The sequence below is a fragment of the Columba livia genome, chromosome 13 (assembly GCF_036013475.1).
Source record: "Columba livia isolate bColLiv1 breed racing homer chromosome 13, bColLiv1.pat.W.v2, whole genome shotgun sequence".
Lineage (NCBI taxonomy): Eukaryota > Metazoa > Chordata > Aves > Columbiformes > Columbidae > Columba > Columba livia.
Genome location: NC_088614.1, coordinates 17,435,809 through 17,457,466, shown reverse-complemented (window position 1 = coordinate 17,457,466; position 21,658 = coordinate 17,435,809). Strand labels below are relative to the sequence as shown.

The window sequence follows — 21,658 nt, the reverse complement described above, 5'->3', positions numbered from 1 at the left end:
ACAATTTCCAGGAACGTTTCTTAGGGTCACAGTGAAACCTTAAACAGGGATAAGTGACAAGAGAGTCACTACGGGCTAATTGTTCCACCGCTGGGAACAAGAAAACCTGAGGTTTCTCAGGATTTTGTCCATCCTGGAACAAACAACTGGACTGGGAGTATACAACATCCTATTTTATAAATGTATAAGTTTGGCTACAAAACATTGACAAGTTTCTAGGTATGTTCAACACAAACAGTTTTTTCATTAAATGGAAATATTTTGACTCTCATTTGACTAAAGAAACCCAAACAAACTGTATGAAAGGCTTCAGTTCCAACAGATGCTCAAGCCAGTGAGCCCTTAGGCTGCATCGTTGTTTTCAGCTTGTTTCCTTGTCCTTACCCTTTAAAAATACAAAGCAATGCAAGTAATTACATATCTACATACCCACCTCATTGCCACACTATTATATAGTGAGAATAATAGAGAATTCCATGTTTACTCGCATATTTGCCTTTTACAGCGCTTACATACCAGTAAGAAATTAATATATTTGAAGTTAAATCGGTTTTGTGCTAACAACTCTTAAATATTATGAGAATTCAATTTGAGTTTGTTTAGGTGATGGAGAATGGCACCCAACCTTTTAGCTCTCCTGTTCTGAGTGAAGATTGACCTGAAAATATAGCCAAAGCAACGAATTGCCTCTCTCAATGAAAATAAGGTTATTTATTTGCGTTACTTGGGACTGAGGCACAGCTTACCAAACAATTACAAAAGAGTATCTTCGATTTTAAATGTCAAACATAGTTATGCAGTGGTGAAGTACCCTGAGCTGTTTGGCAAAAGTATAACACATTGCATGTAAAATGTAAGGAGATAAAAACACAACCAGTCAGAAAACCTGAACCGCAGGAGTGATCCCAGGCCAGCTGCAAATTCACCCAATTGGTTCCAACACCTAAATGGCTTTGCAGGCCACACGGTGCGTTCAGCATAAGAAAAGCCACAAATGCGCTTGTTTGCAGGTATGAACTCATCTTTAGAGGCCAAAAATATATTGTACCACTTCACGAAGTCACTGCCAGTCCAAGCCTGCTGCCACCGAGGCTGCTCGACGCTGAAACCCCACGTCCCGCTGGGCTGCAGGGGGTGTCCGTGCCCGGGCGGCGGGTCCCTGTCAGGAGGGAGCGGGGCTGCCCTGGGCCGGATGCAGCCGGTTCCAGCCGGTTCTGCAATGGCTCCACCGCAGCGCACAGCTGAGCCCCTCAGCACTGCTGGGGACGTGGGCTCCACGATGGGGAAACCCCGCATGGCGGCAAGGGGAAAACAAACACACACCAACCAAACCCACCCCCAAAACCAACCAAACAAACCCAAGAAACAACCCTGAAAACACCAGAAATCAGAGAAGGAAAGATCTATTATCCATCAGACAGAAGACTGATACAACGGATTACAAGCTGGACATGGCCGGACTTCAATTACTGGCAACACACTGCTGTATTAATGGCCTTACTAACAGCCAGCATGTCCTGTCACCAGACACCTAGAGACCACAGTCCTTATGTCACCACAGAAAACCCTATTTCATATTTTGGCTGTGTGATGGCATCCGGACCTTCCACCATTTCTTAACTCTTTTTGCACATACATGCCAGCAAGTGATCAAAAGCTTCAAATAACAATCAATAATACATTCTCACAATGGTCTAGCTCTATGATTTATGCTGTCTGAAGATATCATGTAAAATGTTTTATACAAAGACAGTCTTAACAGAAAGCGATACTAAAAGAAAGGTAAAAACCTAGTGTCATTCTCCACTCTTGTTTCGGGGGGTGAAGTGGAGGATTTCATCAGCCTACCAAATCAAAATGAATGTTTCATGTGGTCGTGACTGATCTACACAGGCTTCACAGTCTCAAGAGTCAACAGAGCAGTTTAAACTTTTAAGCATATGGCTTTTACAGCTTCAGTTAATTTCAGCCCTTTTACTATGAAAACATTTAAAGCACCTGTCATTTTTAACTTACGAAGTTATTATTGAGCTCAGCTAACAAGAGAATACCACATATTATTGAAATAATTAGCAACCCATTTTATCAAAAGGCTGAAATTTTTAAGAAGGTGACAATAGGTCCTTTAATCTTCATAAACTCTTTCAGGATCCAATATTGACAATTTCATTTCCAAAAGTCACAGCTGACAACCTGCTGCAATCTCACCTTTCCCTGACAAATTACTGCTAATGCCTTGAGAATGCTCTTTCAGATGCTTATTTCTTACTTATTCAACGACTATAGTTTCTAATTGGAGTCAAGTTCTTATGAATTTTTCTATATTGCAGCCTTAGCTACCAGATTTCTGAAGAAAAGCTGATAACAAAGCTAATATCTCTGAGAACTCTCATTGTGCTTAACAACAAACTGAGAAACACCAGGTTGCTGTGTAAACATCCCTTCACTGGGCGATGTTTCCTGCTCACATCACTCATGGCTATCCTGATTTCTGCCACTGCATTGCTATTATTACGATACAGTATCTCAACCAGGTCATAGATATTTGAGCAATACGTTTCTCTTTGCTTTGCGCATCGTGGCTTACGTTTGTAGCCATAAGTTATATCCCATATAATTTTACTATATACCACTCTAAGTGTATGAATCGCATAAATTACATTTATAAATTTTATTTCTGGCACTTATAAAACATTTTAAAGCCATTATCATGACATTCTTGAGCTTTTAGAAAAACGTTCAAAACCAGAAACTTTTCTACAAACCTCCACTGAAATTGCAAAACCAGAAGGGACCCCATTGACTTTCAGTAAGGTTTGGATACATCACGGTGCAATAACCTGTACAGCATGAAAATACCCCAGATAATCTTTGGAGACATGTATAAAAGTCCTATGATATTCAATGTAAATAAGGTGAAAGGAAGTTATTTTACCCGAGACTGAAAAGAGAACTAAAGTCAACGGCAGGTTGACTTCCTACTCACCAGAAGGTTTATCTTCCCACTGTACACCAAGAAGGACAAGTCTTGGAACAGATCCCAAGCACTTTCTGAGAATCACTTAATTGAATAACCACTTCTGACACAACACGAGAGTATAATTGATAGTTTAGATATGTGAACGAGACTAAATACAGATATTTGTACCTGCCACCCATATCTAAAAGCACTATTTTAAAACTGTAGTCAAAGTAGTAAAATGAAGTAAATAAATAGGAAAGCCAACCTCTCTTCATTCTCAAATACTGCCAGGCAACCTTTCTGAGGATTTTTTAGTAACAAACCATATTCTTCCTCTTAGTGAGGAAGAAATCATGCCTTTAGGAAATCTTTGGTGCATCAAGTACACCAGGAGGTCAGTATGAAGGGGGACAGTGCACAAATATTTCAGGATCAAAACACTTTAAAATTGTTATTGAAAGTAATTGGGATAAATTTACTGAAAAAACTTCAGCCAGCTCACATTATCATCCTTCACACAGGCTGTTTGATTCAAGAGATAGCCCTATCCATTTGAAAGGAGTATTAAATCTACGCTCCACTGTTTAACAGGGGAAGCCATGCTATTGGATTTGTTTGTTTGCCAGATTAAAATTGCTATTTAAATATGCTAAAAAATTCTTCCAAAAGATGTTTTTATTGGTTCTTAATCAAGTTCTGTTTAGGTTATTATACACTGGTTGGGTTCGCTGTGCTGGTTCTATTATTGTTCAGTTTCTAAACTCTTCTGTAGTGTTGCTCTTCAGCTGATTCAATCCTGAACACATCAAGAGGTTGCAGAATGTATCTCCATTTGCTCGTTCCCTCCCCGACAAGTGGGTGAGGAGATGTAACAAACTGCTCTAAAAAAATGAAATGCTGAAAGACCACTACATAAATTTTTCTTTAGGAAAAAAAAAAAAGTCAATATAATGATTTTCCTTGAAGCAAACAGAGCCCAGTCAGTTAGGGGATAAAGACTTTACCCTTTTTAAGTTAACACCATTCAACTACTATCTCCCTAATAACTTCTGGCTATAGCAGTGGCTCCTAGATATTTATATACTTAATCCTACTTTATCCAACAGGCTTGGCAGCTAGCATAATTTTGCAGGGAAATACAGGCCTTTTCTTAAAGACACACTGTGGTAAACAAGCTCAATAACTTTCCGTTTCTTACGGGGCCCAGTGACAGGGCACACCGCAGCCAGAAATTATTACATGGGAAGCAATGATGGAAACGGTGATGACTCTGGATACGTTAATAGTCCTATCATTAAAGTCATATCATTTATCCACTGCACAGCCCCAATGGAATCTAAACATGCATCAGGTTAGCCCTGCATCTGATTATTCGATCTACCAAGAAAAAATAAACAAAAAAGCAGTAAAAAGAGACTTGAAAATGAAAAAATTTAAGATAATAGCAAAAAAGCAGTAGTCGTTCAAGTCTAAAAAAGTAGCCTAAATGTACAGTAAGTGAAGAAAGTTCTTTATCTTTCTTATAAATACAGAGTGAATTAAAGCTTTTAGTAAAGCTTTTCTGAACTCTAAATTTCACATTTGATAGCTTTATTACGTAAGTGTATATTTAAGATTGCAGTGTACAGATTGGTCTAAGGGTGTAAGAAAGTTGTCTTGTTGTATGAAGACGTTCACAAGGGGCTTCCCTCTCCCCCCGTATTAAGTAACCACAAACCCACTTGCCACATCTAAACAAAGAAATCCACAATACTTCCTCTGCCCCAAAGATGCCATTGCTAGTCTCCCGCCTCGAGAATGGGAAAGCTTCAGTTTGTTAAGGATACTCTAATGTGTTGCCCATAGTATAACAGATGACACAACATGAAGGCACAGAAGACAGTTTCCCAGAAAAACGAAGATTTGACAGTGAAATTAAGTGGTGATCTAATTATTCTGATAAGTTTTGTTAAATGTACTTCAAGATTAAGACCCTAGTGGGAAGAAACCTGTGTTTTAAAGCCTTTCCTTTTCTAGAGATACCATCCTCTACAGAAACTTGAAAACAGCTTAAAACTGTGCTTACAGGGAAAAAAAAGTACAGTTTTTAGACAATAGATTGATGACATGCAGGGACATCAAACATTCAGAAGTTGCTAGTACTGCCAAAGTAAATTCTAAATTATTTTCTTATTGACCCATCAGTCAATTAAAACAACTTTACTATGCATTTTCTGCCTGAAAAAAAAGCCACTTGGGAACTGTAACATGTTTGGAAGCTACCAATTAGCAACAAGGAACTTTTAAAATGTCTGTAACTAAGTTTTGTTTTAAATTAAAAAGCTCTTAATGAGGCAGGTGGGATTTTGTGTGTGTGTTTTTTTTCTTTATTATTTAATTTGATCATAAAGACCCAGTTTCTCCTATGGCTGCTGCCCGGCCCACCACCATAGCACAGGCCTGGACAGCCCTCCTGCTGAGAAACTTCAGCTACTGTAAGGACTGATTACGATTTTCAGGCTGCAAATAGGTGTATCCTACTTTCAGTAGGCAGTTGGCATTTCATTATTTAGGGATGACATATCATTACCGTGTTACATCTAAAGGTTAAAATTCTGGCATGTTCCTGAAAATTTTAAGAGGTATACTAAAAAGCCACTATAATTATTTATAATGGCTTCCCCAGCTGCAAAGCGTGGTGGATGGCAAGGATTAAATGTTTGCTGGGAGAAAATCTTCTCTAATAATAACAAAGTAAACAAACTATAGGCAGCCAAAATTTAATTGAAGTGCAACCTGAAATAAGTCTGGAAAGCACATACCCCTTTACTGCCACTAAGAAATCATTCTACAGACCATCCGTAAGAGGACGTTGCAAATTTCTCATTTCTGAGCGATGTCCAAGAAAAAAAGCAGCCTGCACCATGTACGCAAGCTCTATTCTTCCAGCTCCATATCTTGCTTTTCTTATGGGGTACAAACTTAATGGCTTCATTTGCAATTTTGTCCTTTGCAGGATGGCACAGTAAAACCTGCTGTGCAAGGAATAGAAACAACAGTTGCTTACAAATGACACACATAGTATGAGCCCTGCTGGAGGAACACGCCAAGATTAAAGTGTGCAAGAACATCCGACTTCTAGGAGACAGCAGCAAGGTGCTGACCTGGTCAAGGGAAGGCAGGACTGGGTTTCATTTGAGAGCACTATACATAACTAATTCAACAGAAAATACTACTGACAGTGTAGCTGTGCACGCTGCACCCAGTGATGAAACCTGGGGAGATGTCTCCCCCTAGAAATCATGGTCAAATAATGACCTCATCCTTATTCCCAAAACAGAGGCTGAATAGACCCACCTTCAAATATATTCGTTTCGCACCAACAGATACAAACAAAGAATAAAATTATTCTCTGTTGGTCTCTAGTTATTTGACTCTCTTATTGGAAAAGAAAGAGAAAATAATGATCTGGTGCATCTGAAGCCAATGAATAGCCAACACAATCCCAACTGGGCTGAACATGAGCATCCATAACTTCCATACAGAGCAATCAATTTAAACACCTCTCTACATCTAAAAAACATGTTCAAGGAATAAGTTATTTGATAAATGTTTCCCCGCCTGAGGGATACAGTCTTACAACACATATTAAAAATAATAAAAAAAAAAAATAATAAAAAGAAAAATAACAACCCCAGAGAAACAAGAAAACCAAAACAAAACCAACAACAACAAAACACCACACTGACACAAAACCAACAGCAACATCTTCACATTCTGATTTAATATCTCTTTTTCTTAGTACCTCTTTAAGTATCCTCAAAATACTGCAAAATAAGACTGTCCTATTTTAGCAATAGGATCTTTAGACACTGGAAAATTGCACACGTATCAAGGAAACCTCAAGTGTGTTTTGACACACACTGAGCCAGATAAAACGATTTTGCCACTTGTTTACAGAGCAAGTGCCAATATTATTGCGAAGTTCTGGGAGAAGCGATAGACAACTGGTAGCCTGCAGGAAGCGCCCAGAGTAACAAGGAAAACAGCGTTTTGGCTGCCACCTCACTGACAGCGCCTGGTGACCCCAGGAGCTAACTCAGACCTTCCATCGCAGCAGGAACGCACATACTTTGAGGTACTTCCCTTTGTTTGTACATTCTTTACTGTTAAATCAGTAACATTAGGGTTTTTCTATGCTCTGCTTAGTGTTACACCAGCATGGCTGGAAGTTCGTTTTGTCCATTCAACAGGCAGGTTGGTTGAAAACCATAGTTTACACCGCAAAGCTGACAGAGCTGCCGAAGCAGCTGTCTTGCACGTTACCGCTAGCCCAGAGAAGTTTAACTCGCAGATTACAGACTCGCTTTCAGGTTTGTGCATGTGTGGTTTGACAAGAGAAAAGAAAACCACTAGTTTTTGAGCTTTAAAAATTCCATTTACACAACCCGGTATTGCAGAATTTGAACAATTTTTGTTTCAAAGTACAAAAGGAAAGAGAAAACAAGAAAAATTGGAACCTCACTGGAAGTCCTCTCAGATTTAAGAAACTGCCATTCAGAAAAAAATACTATTACTATAGTGTTGTAAAGTAGAATAAATAGATTCTTTCTCGAAATAGCCGTGGACCATTCAGTAAAGCTACAACAGCAACGCAACTCTTGACATTTTTGAGAAATCAGCTGCAGCTGAGCCCTTTGATTCTGCAAATGCAAATAAAACCGCAATCTCCACAGAGCAGGTCTGACTCACCTGGACTGCATATGAAGTGCTGTGCAGGGCAAGTGCTTCTGAGCTCAGCTTCATAAACACGAACTCATATAGTTTCTTTACTTTAAAAAGGGCAAAGATTTTTTTAATTACTTGAAACAGAGCCATTTTTGTCTCCCATTGTTCATTGTGAAAGGTAGTAATTTAAAATGTAAACGTTTGAGCACATTCACATTGCTCCTCTGAGGTGTGAGACAGTGTTTGTTTTTCAGAAAGCTCACTATATATTTCTCATTATTTTTAATTTCTTTTTTTTGAAACAAAGCATCAAATTCTGCCTAGTCTTTTTCACAGGCAAACCCACTGACTCATGAATAGTAAGAATCAAAACAGCACTTACACCTTGGAGTGGGACATCTTTTCCCATTTGTAAGCTATGGGTGGCTCTTTAGATCCCACAGATAGGAGTGGATTTTCAAAGGACTTTATTGGAGCACCTAAACTGAACTGACTCAGCAGTCAACGACTCTTGTTTACAATACCTGACCATTAACGAGCATGGAGATACTATGAAAATATTTTGAAAATGTACTAGATCCTTATGTTGGGACCATTTTTTTCCTTTGCATCTATTTGCCCTTTTGGTTCTTCAACGTCTGAGCTGTTTCTTTTAGAACAGGTTTCTCCTTAGAAGCTTTTGCCATTCAACTTCCATCAGCTTGGAGTAATCTGTGAGCCAAACAAGAGGAATTCAGGTTCACATATCACTATTTTGTCACGCCTTGATATTCTTTCACTCTTGTAGTGCATCTTTGGCACTTGACATTCACTGGCTTCTCCCCAGAATGATCTCCTGGATGCCCCATTTAGCAAAAAAATCTGATCTATTTCGTAGATCATGTTTGGTGTCACTACCCTCAGTGTAAACAATGGTTGAAACAAACAGAGTTCTAACCTTAACTACTACAGAGCTACACATACATTTGAGACATGTTCATCAGGTTGCATTTGGACACGACTTGAAATGTAAATGGTATCAAAATGCCCTTGGCTCCAAAGCAACTATGGGAAAAAAAAGTGAGTTTTATATTAAAATCTTTACTAGTTTCCACATGCAAAAGCAACACTTAATCACAGCCAAATAATATTTAAAATACTTCTGTTTTAACCACACTTCATGAATTAAGAAGATATTTGCAGCCATCAGCAGAGAATGTCTTTGCTTTGGAATTTGTTAATTGTCAAAGCACAGTTTAGGAAATAAAGCATTTTTTAAATTTTCAGCAAGAATAATTTTCAATCAGTATCTAAAATGATACAGAATAAGAGCAATTTTTAGAAATATGCTTTTTCCTCAGTTTTTCTGTCACAAGGAACAAGGAGGAAAGGGTAAAGCCAAAAATCAAAACCGTTAGTCGCCACATGCAGCTTTCAGCTGATTCAGAACATAAGAAGCCCTGCCCACTTTCTGAAATCTTTCCCGGTTTTGGTTCCTTTCATCCCTGCAAGGTCAATCCAGAACTTCTCTAAGGTTAAAATAATCCTGTCAAAACGTCTTGAGCCAAATAACGCCTCTGACTTCAGCAAGAGCTGCATGTGTATGTTTAAGAGCAGAAAGTCCACTGCAGCATTTATGGAATACTGTGTGATTGAAAAATTACTGCAGGCCTGAAATTGCAATGTGTGCTACGAGTGTGAGTGTGCAACAGGTAACGCTTCACAGCCCTCCCCATTCCCTTCCTGAAGATCCTTCCGTGACACCTTTCAGTTACTAGATTGCAACGAATAACACATTCTTCCCCATGCACTTGCAAGCACAACAATAGAAGCATAATGAGCTGCTTAAATTAACATCTACAATTAATAGTACAAAGAAGATAACTCACCATGCTACCTGACTTCAGCTGTAAGAAAATTTTCCCTGTTTTGTGAAGAAGGTAAGATTGATTGATTGATATCTCTTCTATTATTTAGTTATTAAGAATGCATACATCAAAGCTGGCTTATAATTATTTTTCTTAATCATAGCACTCAAGGGAAGAGTTACTAAAGATTCCTTACTGTCACACTTAGACACCTCAGCAGAGGATTTAAACATTCTTTCTCTTTTCATACAAAGGGCTATTCTTCAGAACCTTATAAGCTAAACATGTAGATTAGTCAACACCAGCTTGACCACCTACCCAGTATGTTTGGTACATTGATCCCAACTGTTTCCAAGATGAAGTTACAGCCTGTTCGCTGCCATTTCACTCTCTCCTGCCTGGCACTGCATCTACAGCTTCCAAAAACATCACATGTGACAGCCAACCATACATTCCACAGTTCCTTTATTTGTTAGAGGCATTGTTTCAGAGCAGATATGGGGATTTAAGATGGGAAGCACTAATGTAAACTTATTTTCCTGTGGCTACATAGTTATTCAGATCAAAAGCAGTTAAAGATTGGGTAAAATTACTTGTGTGCTCAAACTGAGCGCTTGGCTCTTCTATTTCACACGGACACGGCCCCGCGCAGGTCACAGCCCAGCACGGGACACGCCGAGTCCTCGCTCTCACCTGCTGACAACCACGTGCGGCCCACAGGCCTGTCTGCTTTTTGAACCTTATAAGCTGTTCACCTCCTCGAGCACAACCCTGGAAAGTTTTACAGCTCCATCCCGCGTTTCTGAGCACGCTACTGGTTTCTATTACCACTTTTTCTTTCTTTTTTCCCCAAGGGATGCAAAAACTGGAACTTGTTCTTTCATTAGCAATATCCTCCTCGCAAAAATCGCCAGTTTTCTTTTAAACTCTTAGTCTCACTCGTTCATCGACAGCTCCAAGTACAAGCCTCAAATATCTTATATGCAGAAAAGCATAGCTAACAGTGTCTAGAAATAAATAAATCATAGTATGCTAAAGCTGAGAAGTTTTTCCTAAAATGCAACAGAAATCCCCAGTGGAGGGAATCAAACAGTCTTCAGAGCACGCCTGCTCATTTCCAACCTCTACAAGTCATGCCAGTATAGTTCCAAAGCAGAGTTTTCTCCAGCTAATCAGTTTAACTTTTCTTAATAAATAAGATGTCCTAAAGCATGGGAATCTGCAGTTCCCAAGGGAGGAATAACAAGGGGGATGGGAAGGGAAAGAAAAGATCAGTTTCATATAACACATTTGTAAGTCTCATAACCTGGTTTTTATTTGCTAAAAATGGAAAGCTGAAGCTGCCTTTGAGAGAGTTATAAAAATATAATGTATCAGTTTCCCTTGGCTCCCTTGCTCATTAAAGGTTGGGTTTTTTCCCCCTCCCTTTCTTTTAAGAAAACTGTCCTGCTGCAAAGAGCATTAGAAATCAGAACTGTATTTCAACTGAAGACAGAGCGAGCAGAAAAGCTTTCCTAATTATGTTGCTGATTACTTGAACAGCCCTCCATTTGACAATACAATTACACTGAAAGAGAGTAGAATGTCTTTATTACACCAAAAAAAAAAGGAGAAAGTGCATTTTTTCTGCTTTAAAATTTATGGACTATGAGCTGGACATATAAACTTCACTTGAACTCCAAGAGGTCAGATAAACTTGCTGAAAATACCCATTTTTCCCCTGCACAAATATCTGCACTATATAATTCATATTTTATGTTCTTTCCAGGAACTCCTTCACCTCGCAGGGACAAGCTAACCTCAAACCGTAGCAGTAACAGTGTGCTACGGCCTCTGTTACTGGTTCCATCTCAGTGTCTGCTCTATTGTATTTCTGTTTATATTACACAGAAGTCAGCAAAAAGTCATAATGATCCTGACACATCTGGCAGTGCCAGAGGTGTAGCATAGCTCAATATCGCAGGAACACTTAAGCAGCTTAAAAGCAAAGGAAAAGAAACTACCATAGCAAGCCCCTGCTGTAAAAGCTAACTCCATAAAAATCTGCTGCGCTAACAACAGAATGGTGATGATTGCCATCCTGCTAATAAACCACCATCTTCCCAGGTTTAATCTTCAAAATAATCTCAACATTCATTCTTCAACTGCCCTTTTTAACCCTGTTTTCCAGATGAATGACTCGGGGAGGTTGAGAGTGGGTTCCTCCCTTTCCTGAGGGCAGTGGCAAACCCCAGCTGCTGCGGTTCTGCAGCTGACCGGCTTCACCTGGTTGTGGAGCACATGGAGCTGCCTGCAGTCAGGACCCCGCTCTTGAACTGATACTCCCAGACACTTTCCAGTGTCTGGCTAGATTTGGGTATGTTCCCAGGAACTGAGCATGAGACAAGAATAATCATCTTTTGAACACTGAGAAATGAGGGAAGATGGAGAGTTCATCAAAACATTAGCCAGAAACAGCAGCTTCCTTCTGGTTCTGAGTCCTACTCTTCTGCAGGAGAACAGGCCTCAGCTGACAGCACTGTGTATTTAACCAAAGTCATTGGCTCAGTTACATTCACAAGTTTGAGATTTATCTGGTTTCACGGAGCATTAAGTTTCTCTACTTATACAGAATTTAAAAGTCCATTTGCTTGGTGCCGCGCAGACTTGCTCCACCAAAGCACAGATTTTCTTCTTCGCGACTCCGGCCACAGCTGCAGGCGGGTTCGGAGACACCCGCCCGCACCGCAAGGGCGGCCTGACCCAGCAGCCACCCGGCGTGTCCTAATGAAATCCCTGCTTTTAGACACCTCGTTCCAGCTAACCGCTCTACGCAACGCAAAGGAAATAAAAAGAGCTCAGTTCACATACTCCAAGTTACCCTACTCAATGAATTCTGATTTAAAACCTTTGATATGAACCTGCAGCAGACACGTTTAACAAATTAACTACCAAATCATACCATTCACATCTTTAACTACTATGTCCTTTCCACACCAACTTATTTGATTATTTTAAGATGAAAAGCTCAACAATTAGCTACTATTTAATTATTTCAGTTAATAGTGTTTTATGAGCAATAGCATATACAAGTAGTGGGACTCAGGTACAATTAAATTTGCTCATTATATAGCAGTGCAAGCTTGTTTACTGTAACTGCGTTAAGTAATTTTTCCCTTCTGCTTTAAAAATAAAAAGCCTCATTTACATCATCCCCTATGGTCCAATTTCCACCACAGTTTTTAAGGCTAAGGCTTTGAGGAAGAAAACATGCCTTGTGCTAGTAGTCATCTGACTCTTATGATACAAATAACCTGAACATTCTATAACAGGGCAGGCATGTTTCCACCATAATTCCTATCAACAACACAAATAACATTCTTACTTCAAGAAAATACAAGTCTGCTTCTGTTTTTTTTTTCTGTATTAGGTTTACATTAATTAGGGGGAAAAAAGCTCAGATTCTACTGTCTAGCCCTCTAAAGCAGCTCAAAGGAGTAAGCGCAAGCATCTCAAGCTGTACAGCCAAGAAAATTCACCTTGACTCGCTCTCTATTACGTATTAAATACACATATATGTATTCATAAATAAAAGAACAGACATCTTTATTTCTTAAGAAATAACAGCTCCTCAACCAACTTACCTGGAGGAACTCCTTTCTCCATAAACAAGCCTCCACAAGAGCACACACCACCTGCTCCCTCAGCTTCTTACAGACAAAGCCTGAGCCCCCGAGCCCCCAGGTGAGTCTCCTCACACAGCAGCTGATCCTCATTTGTAATGCCATGGGGGGAGGGAAGAAGGGTATCAATCTCTGTTGATTTCACCTGGGTTAAACTCAAAATCTAAGTTAATCTCGTTATGCCAAAACTTTTCTACCTAGAAGCCTTCTGATGTTCAGAAAATTTGAACTGAAATTTCTCTGTTAGGCTGTTACTAGCCCAGATTGTGAGAGTAATTTTTTAGTTCTTGTGTAATACTCAAGTTTTCATAAACCAGCAGAGAACCACTTATGCTCTCTCTACAGGGAAACTTGACTGTATATTCCACTATTGTCACAACCAATGCTCCACCTCTGTATGTACCGGGAGAAAGGGGAAGCCACTCCACCTCCTATCAAAACTAATCTAATGAAAAGAAAATACATATGAGACTAGAAGAAGTATGGCTTAGTAGCCTTGTGGTTACTTTATTCTGTTAAATGTGAAGCCTGAGTTTCCAACTATCTATAAATAACTTTTTTTGTATCCAGTGATGTCAACCATAACACCCAGCTAGGGCTTTATAGCAAAAAAGATGTGGTGGAACCCTGCAAATTGTCTCCCAGCAAAATGCCCATCAGCTGCAGTCAGCACCGTTCTCCTCCTGGCACTATTTGCACTAATTTCTACACGATAACAAAGCTTCAGGAGGTCTCCATATGGAGATACCCTTCATTTCTGCAGTAGGAAAGAGAACTTAATGCAAATGTCCTGTTCTTTTGAATAAAGATTATAACTAGTAGGAATGTACATTAAATCTGGCAGCAGCACCATTCTCCACGATAGCTTCACTTGTTGGTTTGTTGGGGTTTTTGTTAAAAGACACAGCTCTTCCAAAGGACGTCAGTGTCGTACCCACTGATGCCTGAGTCTCCTTTAGATTCATCTTAGGTGCTGCCTGGTCAGATCTCCAAATTCTGAGTGCAATGAGAATTCAGTGTCTCCTCCTGGCCAGTTCTAAAAAGCCCATTTTGATTAAATATTTGGAGTACATACCTATCCACATACATGCATTTGTGAAGTAAAAATGTCTCTTAACTTTGAGAGATTTCTACCAGCAAGGCCAAGAGTTCAGCTTAGTACTTGTCAGAAATGGATGTTAGAGCTCAAATTGCCACAAACAAAGCAACTGAAATCAATGGGGTGGAATCTGCTTATTTTCAGAAGATTGAACTCCAGGTTGTCTATAGTTGCAGAAAAGTCAGATTCAGAATAAAGGGTTAAAAATAAACACTGAAATGTCAGCATATCTAAAAGGACAGATTCCCCAGCCTATCATAATTGAGGAACCGTAGAGTTATAACACTGGGCTGGGACTTGTGCAATACTGAGGTAAATGCAGGGTAGTAAACTGGGCCTTTAAATCACATCTTCTTGCTGCACATCTATGTATTAAAATAGCTCTATCACTCCATGTTCACAAAGAAAACTTTTTTTAAAAAGCAAAAAGTACTTCATTTTTTATTTTGCAAGTGCTAGGCTGATATTTTACAATGAATATATCAACTGAGAGCGAACACACAAACTGAGAGCAAGAACAAAGGTACGTTTCTCTCTTTCGTCTGCTACCCATGCTGCATAGACTGATCTTGGAGATTCAAAAGAAAGATGGGTAACATCAGGGAAAGTTTGCAAAGCTGTGCAATTCTCTCTGTACCTACAGATACAATACACCCTCGGTGTGCATATATTAAATCTCATTAACTATGACAGAGAGATACACAAAGAACACACTGGGTATACCATACCCTATTCGGAGAAACGCTGCCAACAAACCTCATAAATGCAAAAGCTCCAGTCACATTCACTATTGCAGAGCAGATCATTTCAGAGTCTTTAGCTGCTAATCTAGGTAGTTCTTCACATTTCCCATTCAGCAGCTATTTTCCACAACTAAGAGCGCCTCATACGCTGTCCCACAGTTTTACACTGACATTCCATTAGTCACGACCTTACAAGTTTGTTCTAACAATTTGGATCATCCTAAACAAGATCACACTGTTACGTTCGATGGCATTTCCCTGCCCGCAGCCCAGCTTGGCATGACTGCTCCCTTGTTGCCCAGCCTTTTGAGCCAACAAAGCAAGGAAGTAAAATTTAATACAATACCTGATCAGATTCTTCATTGAGCTCTATTCAGCAGAGAATGAGAGCCTGGAAAGAAGCTGGAGCACCCATTACATTGTAGATGGTTCAAAGGTGTTCTACAATTTATCACGCTTCAGATGGTTTTTATGTACCTTTCTGTAATATTTCATAGTTTCTTAACTCTAAAACCTATATATGTATTTTATAATGCTCTTTTTACAATAAAACAATTGAAATTTTGTATTTGCATGAACAAAAGTGACCTGAAATTGTTTTAGAGAAATCTAAAATGTATTAGTCAAGACTGAATTCTCTGCTTCTGTATTTGGCTCTTTAGGGCTCAAGTTAACTAACGGATTGCACAAACCTGCTCAGTTTTCAGCACTTACCACAATGATTTAAAATAAATGGCATTTCTTATGAGACACAATATGAGCAAATGTTTGCAAGATGAGGTTTTACGGCTGCCTGTTTTCGAATAAAAAGTTTTTTGCTCTGTTTTTAACTCTTTCAAATATTGGGATAGTTTTCTGGTAAAGATATATAGCTTATGAAATACACGGGAACACAGTGTCTAATTAAAATTTTATTGGATCTCATTTGAATGAACTACAGAATTCAGGTACTCATATATTATATTAAGAGCCTAATTAGATACAGTTTCATCAAAACAACAATAAACAATCTAATTCACTTTGTGGCAACTTCCTTGTGTGCAGCTTACAGTTTAGCTGTATTGTTCATTTTGAGTTACTAAGTGAATATATTCTACGCATATTTATTCCTATAAAACTTTTCTTTCCCCCGATATATTTTCTTTATTTACAACATAAGGAATGTGATCTGAAGACACACAGCTCACAGCCAAACCCTGCTATGACAGTCATCACCATGAATTCCAAATTTACTTTCTCCAAGAGCTCACTGCTGGATAATAGAGTCAGAAACTCCACAGAAATCTTCTGCCAATCCATCATGTAGGGAGCATACTCAGAAACTACAGATAAGCAGTAATAAAAAGCCTTAAGATAGGTGAAAAATTCTGTCTCCTAAAAAAAACATACCGATGTTAATATAAAACGAAAGGCATTTGCCAGAAAGTTAATGCAAACAAGCAGTAAACTCACATGGTTTCCAGGCAAAGGACTCGGGGCAGGCAGCCCCGCTGCCCCAGCAGCTCAGTGCCAGCAGCCCCTGATGGGGCGAGTGCAGCAGAAACCCCCACGCAGAACCGGGGCCTTTTCTTTGTTCTGCAGTTGGCTTTTTTCTTTTCTTTTTCTTTTAGCACTGGGAAATTAGGTGCTGGGAATGTTTGGTGGCTCTTGGGGCACAAGTGGGAGGTGGGAAAGGCAGGATAATGAAGGAACGATGCTTTTATTGTTGCTTTATGTACTGCTTGCTGCCTCTGAACTGCGAGGGGCTCTGCTGAACGACTCCCCGGGTGCTCTCCAGGCCCATTCCTGGCCATCAACACCGCAGGAGCTGCTTAGGCTCAGGATTTCTCAGCTTACTACTGGATACTGAAGCGGCTGGTGACTGCAACAGTGCAGTTCTTGTAAAGCTCCATCCCCCAGATGATGGGAAATCTGGTTTACATTACAGCGTGCCTTCCAACCCTGGCGCATTCCTCGCCTGCAGAGCCACCTCCTCCCCGGCGCTCCCGTCTGGGGAGCTGAGACCAGGAAACTCCTTACATGGGGATAATAAGTTCAAGCCTCGTATTTCAGCCTGGCCACTGGTGTGTAAATCAGATTCAAACTTTTGAACTGTGTGTTTCTCATTGAAACTCACACCTGGTATTTGTTTAGCTATGCAAGATACTGACTGAATTCAAATGGTAGGAAAACACTTCTCCTTTGAAGACTCTAGTGTAATTTATTTAGCTATTTCTGGCCAGTTCCTGAGAAACATGATACATGTCTGAAGGATTGAACAAGCTTGTTCCAATTCATACTATCTTCCATTATTGAGCATGGCACAGAAAGAGCAGGATTTCCAATGTATTTGGCTGTCTGCGTTAGCCAGAAAAAGCTGCATCTCCCGCGCAAATGTAACCATCAGTAGAGGCCGTCAGCAGCTCTGCATCCGTGAGGCACGTGAGTGGAACTGAAAGGATGGGACTACAAGTGTTCCCAAAATATCTCACAGAAGATATTAATAACATCTGTAACTTATGGCTGCTTTTTCAATGACAGCAACAGATTTGGTTGAGGATCGCTATGTCACTGCTAGCCTGAGAGCTTTACATGCACACTGGAGTGTCTGAACCCTCCGCAACAACACACGGGCCAGTAAAGGTGAGGGGTCTGAGTTCCCAGATCAGAGCTTTTGCAATACTGTCACCATCTACAAGAGGCAGCTTTTGGAACCTCTTGATTTGGTGAACTAGTAGCCTTTTATAGAAAAAAAATAGGTATGGATTAGAATGAAGATCCTTTGAACTTGGAAAACATATACATCAGCAATGCTCCTGCAAACTGTTTCAAACGGTGAATATCCTGGTGATAAAATTAATCAGCATATCACAAATAATATAAAAATTTGCACCTGATTATTTTCAAATACCTCCGAACACCCACTTTCAGAACAGTGCCTTTAAACAAAGCACTCGCCCTTCTAACACCCCAGTGTGTGGACGGAGTACAATTCTGAAAAACAAAGAACCAGTGGCTCAAACGTATACACAAACAGGCGCCGTTTCAGAACACAGCTTTTTATAAAAGTAGAAACATAAAACATGAAAACACCACAAAACAAACCAGAGCAACAGGCACCACCAGAGATCTAACAGGCTCTGTGTCCCCGGGGAGCTGGCACAAAGGGAATCCCTGCAGCTTGGCCAGACGTCCCATCGACAAAGGCAGCACTTCAGCATGAAAATCTCTTGAGTCTACATTACAAGTAGGTCATAGAAACACATGGTTTTGCTAACTTTGTGCATTTTAAATGGTCCCCCATTAGCATTTAGGGAAGATTTCTCTCCTTTGAAAATAATTAAATTTCATGAAATTTGAACTCCATGATCAGAGAAATCTCTTTTAAAGGCTTAAGATACTGATACATGGTTACATTTCTGTAGAAGATAAACTGATAAACTTGTTAAGTCTGCTTACACAAATCTCACTGCCTGCTGAAACAATAAGTAGTGTCTATTCTCAACCGTGAATTAGAGAGGATACAAAGTCTACAGTGTTCAATCCGAAGCCAGATGCAGGCTGCATATTTTAATTCCTTTTATTAATTGCTTTGTTGTGAAATTCACCCTAAGAAAATACTTATTAGTTGACTCCCCAATAATTTAGTATCAAATCCACTCAGTGTTCTATGTTCTCTTTTTGCCTTTTGTCTGGACTTAGTTGTTTCTAATTTATTGCTGTATATCATTTGCAATAGGATCCTTCAAGTTTCCTCTCTTAATGCATGACACCTGGTTTTTGTTATTTTAAAGACAGACAGGGACACTAGGGCATTCATCCACACATTGTAAAAACAACACTTTAAAAGGGTGGCAGACATATGCATATAGACAGAAACAAAAAGCCCCTCCTGTTACAAAAACCTAGGAATTTAATGAAGTTAGGAGTATGATTCTGCTCCAACATGGAAGAGGTTGGCTTTTTCGGTGGGGTTTCTTTTTTCCTCGCTCTGTGGTGACATGTCCCTATTTCACATGATTCATGCACATAGAAAAAGCTGCATTTCAGCTGAATTCCCGAGGTCAGTGAGGGCTCCGAGCCCAGCAGGGAGCAGCTGGGAGCCATTACTGCCCCAGCCCGGGCTCTCCAGGGCCGGACGTGAGACGCTCATTAGACACTCGGAATTTGAAACCTTGTTGAATTTAGTGGGACTAATTGTTCTAAATTCATCTATGATTTTAAGGTGACGTTTTAAAAGGTTTAAAAGTATTTCAGACAAGTATTTGGGATTGGTAAGCGTCATTCATTTTACATTTTTGACTTATTCATGGTAGTGTAACAGAATCAGTGCAAAGGATTCACCTGAGCCTGTGTAAGGAAAGCTCCATTCCCAGCCCAGAAGAGCTGTTAGGTCAGATATACAAAAAGTTGTTTCATGTCTTGTATAATTTTACTCCATATCTCTTTCCTACCTTTTAGGCATTCTGTAGTTCATATTGACCTTTTAATTTGTTGGTATATTAAAATTACTGGGAGGAATGTTACCCTGCTGGTGTTGCTGGTAACACTGCACACCACTGTCAGCCTTCGTGCAATGTACGATTCCTTTTGCATTTTAAATAAGAGCAATGCCAGAGGGCACGTGATGACGTGACAGATGTGTGCAGGTTTTGTCTGACAACAATAAACAGAGAAGTCTGTCACGGACAGATAAAACTTTACAAAAAAAAACGAAGACATCTAATTACAATGTTATAGACTTTGAAGAACTATTATAACAAAATACTCTGGGGTAATAAATCATACTTTGCTCACATACAGCGAACCCTACTGAACCTCGATAAGTAATTTGAAGCACACTGTTGTACAAAATTCTGAAGTTACAGGTGTGTATTTGTAGTCACATAGTGCTTTCCTGCTACACTATGAACACTTTTCCCCAGGCCTTTACACTCCTTTGCTGACTTCACCCAGGTCAATCACAGCCTGTTTGGCTGCGTAACAACAGCAACAAAATCACCCCATTTAAAAGTCCTCTGTTTTCTTTTTTTTGGCACCTCCTAAATAATGATGATTAAATTGAATTGCCAGCATTAGATTGTGGTTTTCCTTACAAAATTCCTTAAGAAAAACCTTGAAAAAGGAAAATAATGTTAATGATTCACACCTAAGAGCACAGAGGATGTGACAGAGTTTGGCCCATTACTTAATTCTTTCTCTGCTTGACCATGGTTTTACTCATCCCTTGCAACGTGCTGAGTTCCCATTATTACAATGTAGTGTCATGTTCTGAGAATCTCATCTCATTTTATGAGCACTACAGCATCAATATGATATCACTTGTGTTAATTTTCCCTTCAGTAGTCAGTCACTACCTAAAACATATGGCCGTTATTTTCACACTGGCAATAATCAAAGGAGATAGAATTTGAAGGTCTCATTTAGGTATTTAAGAACTTGAAAGTGGATTTAACTTCAAACTTGATTAGTAGGGTCATTGACTTCAGTGAGTGACTGAAAATCAAGCTAGCTGTGTTTGAGGGATCAAGTTTTAGAAGCCATTTTTCAAAATACTGCTCTTCAGAGAGCAATATATTTGTATTAGAATGACAATTTGGACAATAGCCAAAGCATCAGCTATTCTAAGTTCCATGAAAATGTTCATTTATGCAAATCTCCAATATCTTCAGCGCAGGGGCGCAATTTATATTAGTAGCCAAGAAATTATGAAGATGACAAGAACTGTACTGTTACTGTGTTATTTAGGATGTTTCCTTTAAAATTCTTAAGCAAGTGAGCCTACCTGAATCCTTAACATGAACCTGGACTCTTGAAGAGAAGACTTTGAAAAACGAAGAGGTGGAGATAACTGTTAAAGACATTTTACATGTCAAAGCGATTTCCTATATATTCCCTAATTTCTGCACTACAACAATTGCATTGTGTAAAATTATACTTAATACACCTTTAAAACAAGGGCTATGTACTAACAGAGATTCCATGATTCCTGCGTTTTAAAAGCGCTGCAAGGCGGACTGTAAAATGCATAAGTGCAAAGTGAAGATTTAAAAGACAATAATTGATTTTTCCTTTAAAGGTCTCAAAACAAACATTTCTGACAATATTCTACAAAACACATGATGGGACAACCAAAGCAAAATTCATGATCCACAGAAAAGGCCAAAGTCTCTTAACAATTTATTGTGATTTAGGGAAGTGAATCTGTAATTCATTAAAAAGCCTGATGTACACAAAATATTTATCAACCATGTACTGAAAATCAGGACACTGAATGCATCGTAAAAGGTTTTCTGAAAATCAAGAGTACCCAAACTATCAAGTGACTTTCAAGAATCGGCAAAACATAAAAATACCATATGAAAGCTGTTATTTTGTGTTATTCTTCCACTACTAAAACTTGAAAGAGTATAAGGTATATTCTACAAATAAAAAAATGAAAACCAAAATTCATTATGGAACTAGGAGTGGGCAAACAATTTATTCAGTGAATTTTGCCCTTTTTCCCCCATTAAACTAATGATTCCAAACATCATTGTATTATTCATATTGTTCTCTAAATAATTTATAAAAAACTATTTCTGCAGAGTTTTTTAAATGGAATATTTACTATATAAATATGCATTTTGTTGCAAAGGCCAAATGTGCTTTTTGGACTT

The 21,658-nt window shown here is 39.2% G+C and overlaps 1 protein-coding gene across 3 annotated transcripts in view; it reads right to left on the bottom strand.

Annotated features, from left to right (window-relative positions):
• Positions 1–21,658, bottom strand: part of CDH11 (cadherin 11) — a 354,337-nt gene that overhangs the window by 264,151 nt on the left and 68,528 nt on the right. The window contains exon 1 of one of the 3 annotated variants that reach the window (XM_065028466.1): positions 16,473–16,862. The exons of 1 other annotated variant lie outside the window; for it this stretch is intronic. The gene's annotated coding sequence lies outside the window, so the exon portion shown is untranslated. Of the gene's footprint in view, positions 1–16,472; positions 16,863–21,658 lie in introns of those variants that run through there. One more of the 3 variants, XM_065028467.1, reaches the window with a different exon arrangement.